Source organism: Rhincodon typus, chromosome 2 (assembly GCF_021869965.1).
Source record: "Rhincodon typus isolate 14 chromosome 2, sRhiTyp1.1, whole genome shotgun sequence".
NCBI lineage: Eukaryota > Metazoa > Chordata > Chondrichthyes > Orectolobiformes > Rhincodontidae > Rhincodon > Rhincodon typus.
The window spans coordinates 130,018,666-130,030,449 of record NC_063333.1 but is presented as its reverse complement, the minus strand read 5'-3'; positions in this window follow the sequence as shown (position 1 = coordinate 130,030,449).

Below are 11,784 nucleotides of genomic sequence, written 5' to 3'. Positions count from 1 at the left end.
AAAAGACCAGGACATTTTTAAAAGTCAAATTAAGAACTAGGTAAATAAAATTGAGATGCAGGGCCAGGTGATGTGTTGTACCTGCAAGATGTAGGAGCTTTTGGACCCCATTGTGGTTGATAGTGACTATATCTGTAGCAAGTGTTGGTTGCTTGAGGAACTGTGTCTCAATTGATTAGCTGGAGTCTGAGCTTTGAACACTACGACATGTCAAGATGGGGAAGAGTACCTGGATACTGTGTTTCAGAGACAGTCACAGCCCTTAGATTAAGTATCTTGAATTTGGTCAGGGGCAGGAGGATGTGACTAGGAGTGAGACAGGTAGAGGGATCCAGGAGGTAGTCCAGAAGAGCCTCAGCCTTTGAACTTGTCTAACAGGTTTGAGATTCTTGCTCCCTGTATGGTTGAGAGTGGGGATTGTATCACCATAGTACAGACAAGAAAGGAGAGAAAAGAGAAATGTAGTTGTAATTGGGAATTGTATAGTCAGGGGAATAGCTGAAACGTCGACTTTGCCGCTCCTCTGATACTGCCTGACCTGTTATGTTCTTCCAGCTCCACACTGTACTGACCCTGACTCCAGCATCTGCAGTTCTTGCTATCTGCACTATTCTATGGGGCCAAGATTGGGAATCCCGAGGCTGTATTGCCTGCCTAGTGCCCAGGTTCAGGATCTCTCATCTGGGCTGCAGAAGAACTTGGAGTGGGAGGGGAAAGATCCAGTTATTGTGGCCCACGAGGTTAGCAACAATATATTTAGAAAGGGATTTTGCTGAGAGAAGATGAGCAGCTGGGAGCTAAATTAAAAAACAGAATGAGAAAGGTAACGGTCTCTGGATTACTACCTGAACCACGAATTAATTGACACAAAGTTAACAAGACTAAACTGGTAAATGCAATTGGTGTGGGATAAATGGGTTCAAACTCAAGAGACAAAAACAAAGTTGCTGGAAAAGCCCAGCAGGCCTCCAGCAAAATGCCATCACCAGACACATATTCCCCTCTCCTCCCTTGTCCGCCTTCCGCAGGGACCGTTCCTTCCGGGACACCTTGGTCCACACTCCCTTCACCCCCAACACCTTCCCACAGCCCTACGGCACCTTCCCCTGTAACCGGCGAAGGTGCAATACCTGCCCATTTACTGCCTCCCTCCCCAGTATCCAAGGGCCCAAACATACCTTCTAGGTGAAACAACACTTCACCTGCACTTCCCAGAATCTAGTCTACTGCATTCGCTGCTCACAGTGTGGTCTCCTCTACATTGGGGAAACAAAGCGTAGACTTGGCGATCACTTCGCGGAACATCTACGTTCTACTCGCAAAAAAGACACTGAACTACCTGTTGCCTGCCACTTCAATGCACCACCCTGCTCCCTGGGCAACATTTCTGTCTCTGGCTTGCTGCAGTGTACCAGCGAAGCCCAACACAAGCTGGAGGAATGACATCTCATTTTCCGCTTGGGGACCCTCAGCCCTCCAGACTCAATATTGAGTTCAATAATTTTAGGACCTAAACTCTCCCATGTCCCAGCCCCCTACCCCACACACCAGGTCTTGTTACCACATAGCCTGCTGTTACACACCCCCTGTTGTTAGTCACTAACAGTCCCCTTCCAGCCTGATCATTAGCAACTCCTTTGTCTGTCCAACTGTCTTTCTCTCTCTTTGGGTTCTATCCTATCGTTTACTCCCTACCCCACCCATCTCCCCATATTCTGCATATAAACTGACGTTTTCCCAGCCACCATCAGTTCTGAGGAAGTGTCACTGGACCTGAAACGTTAACTCTGTTTTCTCCTTCACAGATGCTGCCAGACCTGCTGAGCTTTTCCAGCAACTTTATTTTTGTTCTTGATTTACAGCATCCACAGTTCTTTTGGTTCAAATTCAAGAGACATTGGCACCAGTACAAGGGAAGGATAGAGCTGTGCCGATGGGATGGGCTCTATCTGAATCATAAGTACGGCTGTGGATAGGGCTTTAAACAAAATAACAGATGGGGGAGGAGTTCAATTGCATGGAAAATTACTGAAAAGTTAAAATGGAGGGAGGGCTCAGCAGAGATTATTATAGTTTTCAAAACAAGTAATAGGACAGAGAGAATCCATTTTGGTAGGAATAACAGCAAAATGGACTATGTTTTAAATGGTAAAAAATTGCAGCATGCTGCTGTGCAGAGGGACTTGGGTGTCCTTGTGCATGAATCGCTAAAAGTAGGATTGCAGGTGCAGCAGGTGATTAAAAAGGCAAATGGAATTTTGTCTGCCATTGCTAGAGGGATGGAGTTTAAAAACAGGGAGGCTATGCTGCAGCTGTATAGGGTCCTGGTGAGGCCACACCTGGAGTACTGTGTGCAGTTTTGGGCTCCTTACTTGAGAAGAGATATACTAGCACTGGAGGGGGTGCAGAGGAGATTCACTCCGTTGATTCCAGAGTTGAGAGGGTTGGATTATGAGGAGAGACTGAGTAGACTGGGATTATACTCATTGGAATTCAGAAGAATGAGGGGAGATCTTATAGAAACATATAAGATTATGGAGGGAATAGTTAAGGTGGAGGCAGGGAGGTTGTTTCCGCTAGCAGGTGAAACTGGGACTAGAGGGCATCACCTCAAAATAAAGGGAAGCAGATGTAGGACTGAGGTCAGGAGGAACTTCTTCACCCAAAGGGTTGTGAATCTGTGAAATTCCCTGCCCAGTGAAGTGGTTGAAGCTACCTCGCTGAATGTTTTTAAGGCAAGGCTAGATAAATTTTTGAACAGTAAAGGAATTAAGGGTTATGGTCAGTGGGCAGGTAAGTGGAGCTGAGTCTCAAAAAGATCAGCCGTGATCTTATTAAATGGCGGGGCAGGCTCGAGGGGCCAGATGGCCTACTCCTGCTCCTAGTTCTTATGTTCTTACAAATGCAGAGGACCAAAAATCTAACTTCAGACACAGCAGATAAGGGGACAACTATGAGAAGGGGGACAGTTAAAGCAGGATTGAGGGAGTTGTACTTAAATGCACACAATATACAAAAGAAGGTAAAGGAGCTTGTAGCACAGATTGAAATTGGCAGTTACAATATTGTGGGTATCACGGAGACATGGCTGCAAGGGGATCAGGTCTGGGAACTAAATATCCAAGGATACAAGTCCTATAAAAGGAATAGTCAGATGGGTGGAGTGGGGCAGGTTTACCTTATTAGTAAGAAATGAAATTAAATCAATAGCAAGAAATGATGTAGAATTGGAAGGCATAGCATATGTGTGCATAGAGTTGAGGAACCACAAAGGAAAAAAAAAGTTATGTACAGGTCTTCTAGCAGTAGTCAGGATGTGAGTAAGAAAATAAATCAGGCAATAGAAAAGACACTATTACAATAATCATGGAGGACTTCAATATGCTAGTGGACTGGGAAAATCAGGTTGGTAGCAGTTCTCAAACAAAGGAATTCGTTAAATGTCTATGAGATTCATTTTTTGGAGCAGCTTGAGATAGAGCCCACAAGGGAACAGGCGGTTCTGGACTTAGTGATGTGTAATGAGGCAGACTTGATTAGGGAGCTTCAGGTGAAGGAACCCTGTAGGAGGCAGTGACCATAATATGATAGAATTCACTCTGTAGTTTGAGAGGGAGAGGTTGGAATTAGATGTAATAGTACTACAATTGAGTAAAGGTAACTACAAAGACATGAGGAGGAGCTGGCCAAAGTTGATTGGATGGGCAGCCCAGCAGGGAAGACAGTGGAGTAGCAATGGCAGGAGTTTCTGGGGATAGTTTGGGAGGCACAGCAGAAATTCATCCCAAGGAAAAAGAAACACACTAAGGGGAGAACGAGGCAACCATGGCTGACTAGGGAAGTGAACAAGGGCTGACAGCATAAAAACATAAGAAAATGCCTACAATGTGGTGAAAATTAGTGGGAAGCCAGAGAATTAGGAAGCCTTTAAAAGCCAGCAGAGGATAGCTTAAAAAAAATCAATAAGGGGAGAGAGAAGATGAAATATGAGGGTAAGCTAGCTAGTAACGTAAAAGAAGATTGCAAGAGATTTTTTTTAGATATCTGAAAGGTAAGAAAGAGGCCACATTGGACTGCTAGAACATGAGACTGGAGAAAAAGTAACGGGAAGCAAAGAAATGGCAGAGGAACTGAATGAGTACCTTTGCATCAGTTTTTACTGAAGACAACAGCGGCATAACAGAACTTTAAAAGAATCAAGGGACAGAGGTGAGTATAGTGGCCACCTCTAAGAAGGACGCTGAGTATGTGGTTGAGGTACGGATGACAGTTTTCAAAAAAAGAAAGAAATTGCAAGGCCACAGGGTCAAGGCACAAACAGAATAGCTTTTGCACAGAACCAGTACTGTCTCAATGGGCCAAATGGCCTCTTTCTGAATTAGAGCCATTCTATGATTCCATGTGTATGACCCACATGGCAACTTGTGCAGTTTAGAGGAGCAGCCAACTTGCAGTAAAAACCTCCCCTTAACAGCAATGAGGTCATTACAAGACCATCTAAGTGTAGACCTTGAGGAACACAGCAGGGCAGGCAACATCAGAGGAGCAGGAATAGCTCTTGCTCCTCTGATGCTGCCTGGCCTGCTGTGTACCTCCAGCTCCACACTGTGTTATCTCTGACTCCAGCATCTGCAGTTCTTCCTATCTCTAAGACCATCTAAGTGTTAGCTAGAGTGGTACACAATACACAAAACTATGCAAAAATAGGTGAAAGCTTTTGTGCTAGCCTTGACTCTGTTGCTTGCTCTCTTGCTTCTGACCAGGGAGAGCTAGAAGGGTTGAGAATTGCAGCCAGTGAGAGTGATACAAGGCTGTAGGTCAACAAAAAGGGCAAAATCCAATAAGAAGACCAGAAAGCGTGGCGGCAGTGAATCAGGAGATTGGCATCAGCCACGCTGGTAGCCAGGTGTGGCAACAGCAAGTCTATTGAACACAGAGATTGGTGTCAACAGTAAGTCCATAGCCAAGAGGCTAAGCAAATAGGAAGTGAGAAACCCCAGCTCAGTTTGGTCTTTTACAAATGAAAGCGCCATTTGCTGCAGCAGGCCCATGTAAGATGTGAGCCTGCTCAGTCCTTTGGTAATCATGTGCTATTGCAAAAAGCCAATGGAAAGCTAAAACAAACCTCCAAGGAAGGGAAGAAAGTATCAATAAGCCAAGAGTTAACTAAGTCTATATTGAGTACTAACCAAGCTAGTATTAAATTATCAGACTAATTCAGCAACCAGAGACAGCTGACACTGTGATATCTCCAAATCCATGCTCTGTGAACATTGTCAAAGAGATAATCTCTGCTACATCTTTGCCTTTGACTAAGCAATCATTAGCATCATGAGAGGCACGCCCCAGATAAACCCTTAAGGGAGAAAGGGAAATGACAACACATCTTTTAAAGCTGTAAAACTGGTTACTTACTAGATATTAACTTTCCATGCATTCCTGATTTGGGTAGGGTCTGGTCCATGAACCATTGTTGATACATGTTAGAATGGTAATCCAGAAGGTTGCTTTGGCACACTCACTGAAAAATGCATTTCTGGCTGAAATGCAAAAATAGCATCCAACGAAGATCAATGCTAGTGGATGGGCATTCTAAAGGAATCAGTGTTATTCTACCTGTGTACAGACCCTGAGGCCAAGTGAAAAAGAACTTTGTCTCAGTCTGGGTAATTGTGCTCACAAGTGACCATATAACTGAGGCAGGGTCGCCGGACCCAAAAAGTTAACTCTGTTTTTTTCCTTCACAGATGCTGCCAGACCTGCTGAGCTTTTCCAGCAACTTTGTTTTTGTTACAATTTATCCCACTGTGGCTGAACGGAGTATTGGAAAATGAAGACTCAGCATTCTTGTCATGACCAAGGCTGGAGAACAGCACCCTTGCTCATATCCCACTCCTCCAATGGTCGCAAGGTGAAATAAAAATACATTTTTTAGTTGCCAACATTGCCAATTAAATACCATATCTATGTCAGCTTTTAAACAGAGATGTCAGCCAAAGTTTCTTAATACACGTTGTAATAGGTTTATTATCAAAACAAACTTTATTCAATAAAGATGCAATAATTCGTTTAAATAAACAGTTGCTAATATAGAAGTATAAATGATTATCCCCAAAACACACACGCACACTTCAGGAAAGTGAAAAATAAAACAAAGTTCTCTGCTGAGGTTAGCTTTTGGAAAAAAGACTTTAGCCAAGGGTTATTCTTGAAGGCAAGAGGATAGAGCATAAGGTTTTCTGAAGTCTGTTGCTCTGATGTTCTGGCTCATGTGGTCAAGTGGTAGATGCAGGTACAATTACAATGTTTAAAAGACATTTGGATGGATATATGAATAGAAAAGGTTTGGAGGGATATGGGCTAGGAGCAGGCAGGTGGAATCAGTTTAGTTTGGGTTTGTGTTCAGCATGGACTGGTTAGACCGAAGGATCTGTTTCCATGCTATATGACTCTATGACTCTATAACTCAATAAACATGCATGGTTGGCTCTGAAGTCTTACCAACATGATTTGGTCAGGAAATACCAATCTTGAGATATTCTTTCAATCACTCTTTGAAAAGAACACTTCGGTTTCAGCCTGACCTGAAGTTGAGGGTGTTCTTTTCAGAAACGGGAGAGATCAGCTGGGCAATTTTTTCATAGCAAGCTTTCTTACAACTCAGCTTTTTTTTTAAGCAAGCTTCCTTCCAATTAATTCATTGTTTTAAAACAATCCCAGCAGGGTCTGCAGCAATACAAACAATTATCAAACTAGGAAATCTCATTTCTAAAAAAATCTCTAATGTTCATAGTGAACTTTCAATTACCTCTTTTAAATAAACCATTATAGGTAAATCCACAAAATTTGAGATAAATTCCCTTTTCCAGAATCCTCTAAACTCAAGTCCTCCAAGCAATATTAACCTTAAAGCATCTTTGTAGCACTCTGGCAACAATTCAGGTACTTTGTAAAAGCACAGGTGTGTTTGGGTTTTTGTAAGTTACTTTCTACAGATTGCCATGACTGTAAGTTTGCCTGTGATTCTCTAGATGAGACAAGTTGGAAGCAGAAGTGAGTTAGATAACACAGGGTCCCTGTATGGCTTCATGTACAGAAACACATACAAGGAGACTGCAGGGCTGTACACATTGCTGGTACACATTAGTTTCCTTTAAATCGGGCCACGTTTCCTCTCTAAAAGCATAGGAAACGGCAGATAAAGGGAGACAGTACATTGAAAACTGAGGAAGTAGTCAACAGTCCAAGTGTTTTGACTCCTTAGGAGTACAGAATGTTCCAGATTAAAGGGAAGTCAAGAAATTGGAATTGGAAGTCTAGCATTAATCTCATGGCTATACCATTTTTTACAGTTTGTGGGCTGCGAGTCACTGGTGAGAACGATTCAGCATGATGTTGGACAGAAGGACTGGGGCACTCAGCACATGTAACAAGAGGCCAGAAATGTGTAATCACAGCAATGGCCTTCATTATATAGGGTATTTAATGTTGTGAAATTTCCCAATGTGCTTTGCAGGACCACTATCAAATCATGAAAATGCTGGAGAAACTCGGCCTCTTTGGAGAAACAGATGCTGCCAGACCTGTTGAATTTCTCCAGCATTTTCTGAATTTGTTTCCAATTTCCATCATCTGTAGCATTTTGCCAATATCAAGTAGAATTTGACAAGGTGCTATGTTAGGTGATATCAGCATTGGTCAAAGATCAGTAGCCTACCTCTTCAGCCCTGGAATTCCCTCCTGAAATATCTGTGCATTCCCACTTCTTTTTCCTCTTTAAGATGCTTCTTTCATCAGAACTGAAAAGAATATCATAAGATGTAACAGGTTTTAGGCAAGTACATGTATCTGGGATGACAGGCGGACAACAAAATGGAAAGACAACTCAAGATCGATTTCCTCTCACCTTGAACTGGAAGTATTCACCAACGTGCTCTAACAGGCAATGCTGTCTTTCTTGGGTGGTGTAGGTGTTGCACAGCACAAGGTATCATTAATCATGCAGCAGTCATAATATCCATTGTATTTGCATGACATGTTTTATACTCCATTCATCAGAATAAGGTCCCTCTTCAAAGGTCCATGTAAAGATATTCCTGGCCGTCCTTGTCAGAATTGTCCAGTTTCCACTGGATGGGAGACTATGCTCAGCTGTCATTTCTGTCTGATATAAATGATGACTGCTCGCATTACTAAGGACCTGTTCTGTTTCTGATATTCCTCACACCGTTTCCTTAGACGTATGTATCCATCCCACTGCAGGGGTTACTGATGAAGCAGCATCAGTGTTATGAAGGTGCAGAAAAACTGAGGGAGAACAGGTGCACCAGCAAGCCCAGGAGCAGCAGCAAACTCTGTTGGCTGCCAAGTACCCTGCACATGAAGAAGTCACAGCTGATGGTCCCCGCAGTCTGTGGAGGAGTTACAAAACGCCTGAAGTATATCGTCTCTGGTGCTATTTCCTTGAGATGAGCGAGGCACAATGTTTTGCATGCTGCAGATGTCCCAGGGCATTGCCACAGACTGGGTCCAGCAACATGGAGGGGAGGGTGGGTGGGACCAACTTATCATGGTGACCATCAAGGTGGCGGCTGCACTAAACTCTTATGCCGCTGGGCGACACAGTGGATCAGTGGTTAGCACCGCAGCCTCACAGCGTGATCCCACTCCTGGGCGACTGTGTCTGGTTTGCATGTTCTCCCCAATGTCTATGTGGGTTTCCTCCAGGTGCTCCAGTTTCCTCCCACAGTCCAAAGATTAGGTGGATTGGCCATGTTAATTGCCCGTAGTGTCCAGGCACATGCAGGCTAGGTGGGTTAGCCATGGGAAATGCAGGATTACAGGGATAGGGGAGGGGGGGTGGGTCTGTGTGGGATGCTCTTCAGAGGCGTGGTTTGGACTGAATGGGCCAAATGGCCTGCTTCCAAAATTCTATGAACTGGCTGCTACCAAGGATCCATTGGGGACTGTGAGGTATCTCTCAACCCTCAACCCAAAATATATCATGGTTGTCATCAATGCCTGATCACATCATTTCATTTCATTTCCCAGTGATGAGGTCAATACCACTGCTCTTGAAGAAGGCTTTGCCAAGATAGGTGGATTTTTGAACCTACAGGCCACAATAGACTTGTATGTATGTCACATTGACAACACTATATCATTACGCAGCCTACTTCATCAACAGAAAAGGATTTGATCCATCACTGTACAAGTCATTTGTGATCATTAATACAATATCTTAGCAGTCTGTGCAAGGTACCCTGGGACCTGCCATGATGCCTATATTCTTGTGAATTCACATGGAACTCCTTTGTTTCAAGTTGTTGGAGGTGATTTTGAAAGATAGGATTTACGTGCATTTGGAGAGGCAAGGACTGATTAGAGATAATCAGTATGGTTTTGCACGAGGGAAGTTGTGTCTCACAAATTTGATTGAGCTTTTTGAGGAAGTAACGAAAAAAATTGATGGGGGCAGAGCAGTAGATATTGTTTACATGGACTTCAGTAAAGCCTTTGACAAGGTTCTGCATGGTAGACTAATTAGTAAAGTTAGATCACATGGGATTCAGAGTGAACTTGCTGATTGGATACAAAACTGGTTTGACAATAGGACACAGAGGCTGGTGGTGGAGGATTGTTTTTTGGATTGGAGTTCTGTGATCAGTGGTGTTCCACAAGGATCAGAACTGTGTCCAATATTGTTTGTCATTTATATAAATGATTTAGATGAGATCATTGGAGGCATGGTTAGTAAGTTGGCGGATGACACCAAAATTGATGGTATAGTGGACGGTGAAGAAGGTTTTCTAAGATTACAAAGTGCTCTTGATCAATTGGGTCAATGGCCTGAGGAGTGGTAGTTGAATTTGGATAAAAACGAGGTATTGCATTTTGGTAAAACAAACAAGGGCAGGACTTACACAGTTAATGGCAGGGCCCTTGGTAGTGTTGTAGAACAGGGAAATCTAGGGCTTCAGGTATATAATTCTTTGAAATTTGCATCACAGGTAGACAGGATGATTAGGAAGGCATTTAGCATGTTTGCCTTCTGTAGGAGCGAGATTCCCCTGACCGGGAACAAAGACTCAGGAAGCAGACAGGACACAGGCACGTAGTGGACCTTTGTTTAAGCAAATACCAGTTAGAAATCATAGAATCCCTACAGTGTGGAAACATGCCATTCGGCCCAATGCATCCACTCCGACCCTCCGAAGAGCATTCCACCCAGACGCATCCCCCTCACCCTGTCCCTGTACCCCGCATTTCCCATGGCCAACCCACCTAGCCTGCACACCCCTGAACACTGGGTAATTTAGCATGGCCAAAATCCATCTAACTTGCACATCTTTAGACTGTGGGAGGAAACTGGAGCACCCGGTGGAAACCCACGCAGACATGGGGAGAATGTACAAACTCCACACAGGCAGTCGCCTGTGGGTGGAATTCAAGTGAGGACCCTGGCGCTGTGAGGCAACAGTGCTAACCGCTGAGCCATTGTGCTGCAGGGACAGGGTCAAAAGATCCTCCCTAAATAGGGCTTTGACGTGAGGATGCAGTTATCCCCTTAATCTTCAACTCAGATCAGAAGAGAAATCAATGACATGCTCTGACTTTTACAGTAAAAAGCAATACTTTTTACATTCTGTGTTAGAATAATCATACACAATGTGGTTACTGTACTTCCCTTCTGTGGGACCAATCCTATCAATGATGGGCATTCCTATAGACAACCTTAGGTTCTTAGTTTCTTTTAAAATGATGTTCAACAATCATTGTAATCTCTGGGCCTTGGGATCTCTCTAAGTTGCATTCCAAAGTTACTGGCTGTTCTCTTCGGCCAAGCCCCTCATTGTTTATCTCTAAGGACTGCTCGAATTCTATTGTCCATTGTACTGGCTATCCCTTATCAAATTCTATTACCCGTTTTTATATAAAAAGTTGATTTTGTTATAAAAACACATAATATTAATAATAACTATAATTTTTATCATTATTTTCTATTGTTAACATTGTTTAGTTGATCAGACAAGCTATGCCAGGCAATTCTTTAATTTTTTCCCTTAGTGCATTCATTATAAAGTTTTAAAACTATCTCTGTGATTATTTAAAGAATCTTTGACTAGAACTTATTAACATTGTAAATAGTTTCAAAGAGACAGCTAATTTCTGCAAACTAACTTTAGCTGCTGTTTTTATTGCTGAACACATCCTTAACGAGACTAGATTTAATTACTTGTTGTGATTTTTCAAAGTGTTTAAGTTACAATTTCATTATTTCTTCTGCGTTTTGTTACAAATCCTCCAGATGTTCTTTTTGAACCTTCTTTATCACTGTGTTTGCATTCTTTGGGATCTTGCCATTCATGTAATGCTTTCTTCTGCCTTGGACTAATTTCCTTCTCAAAGGCCCATTGTTTTTACTCAAGCTGAAGCAAGTTTTTTTAAAGTCCGGTCATTTTGTGGCTTTTAAATTCCTGCCATTTTGTATCTCTTAAAAACAGGCAGCTTCAACACCTTTATTGCCCAGACTTTTGAGTATAGAAGTTGGGATGTCATGTTGAGGCTATATAGGATGTTGGTGCGGCCTCTTCTGGAGTACTGTGTGCAGTTCTGGTCACCCTGTTATAGGAAGAATATCATTAAATTGGAGAAGGTTTGGAAAAGATTTACCAGGATGTTGCTGAGAATGGAGGGTTTGAGTTATAAAAATAGGCTGGATGGGCTGGGACTTTTGATCACTGGAGCGTAGGAGGTTGAGGGGAGACCTTATAAAGGTTTATG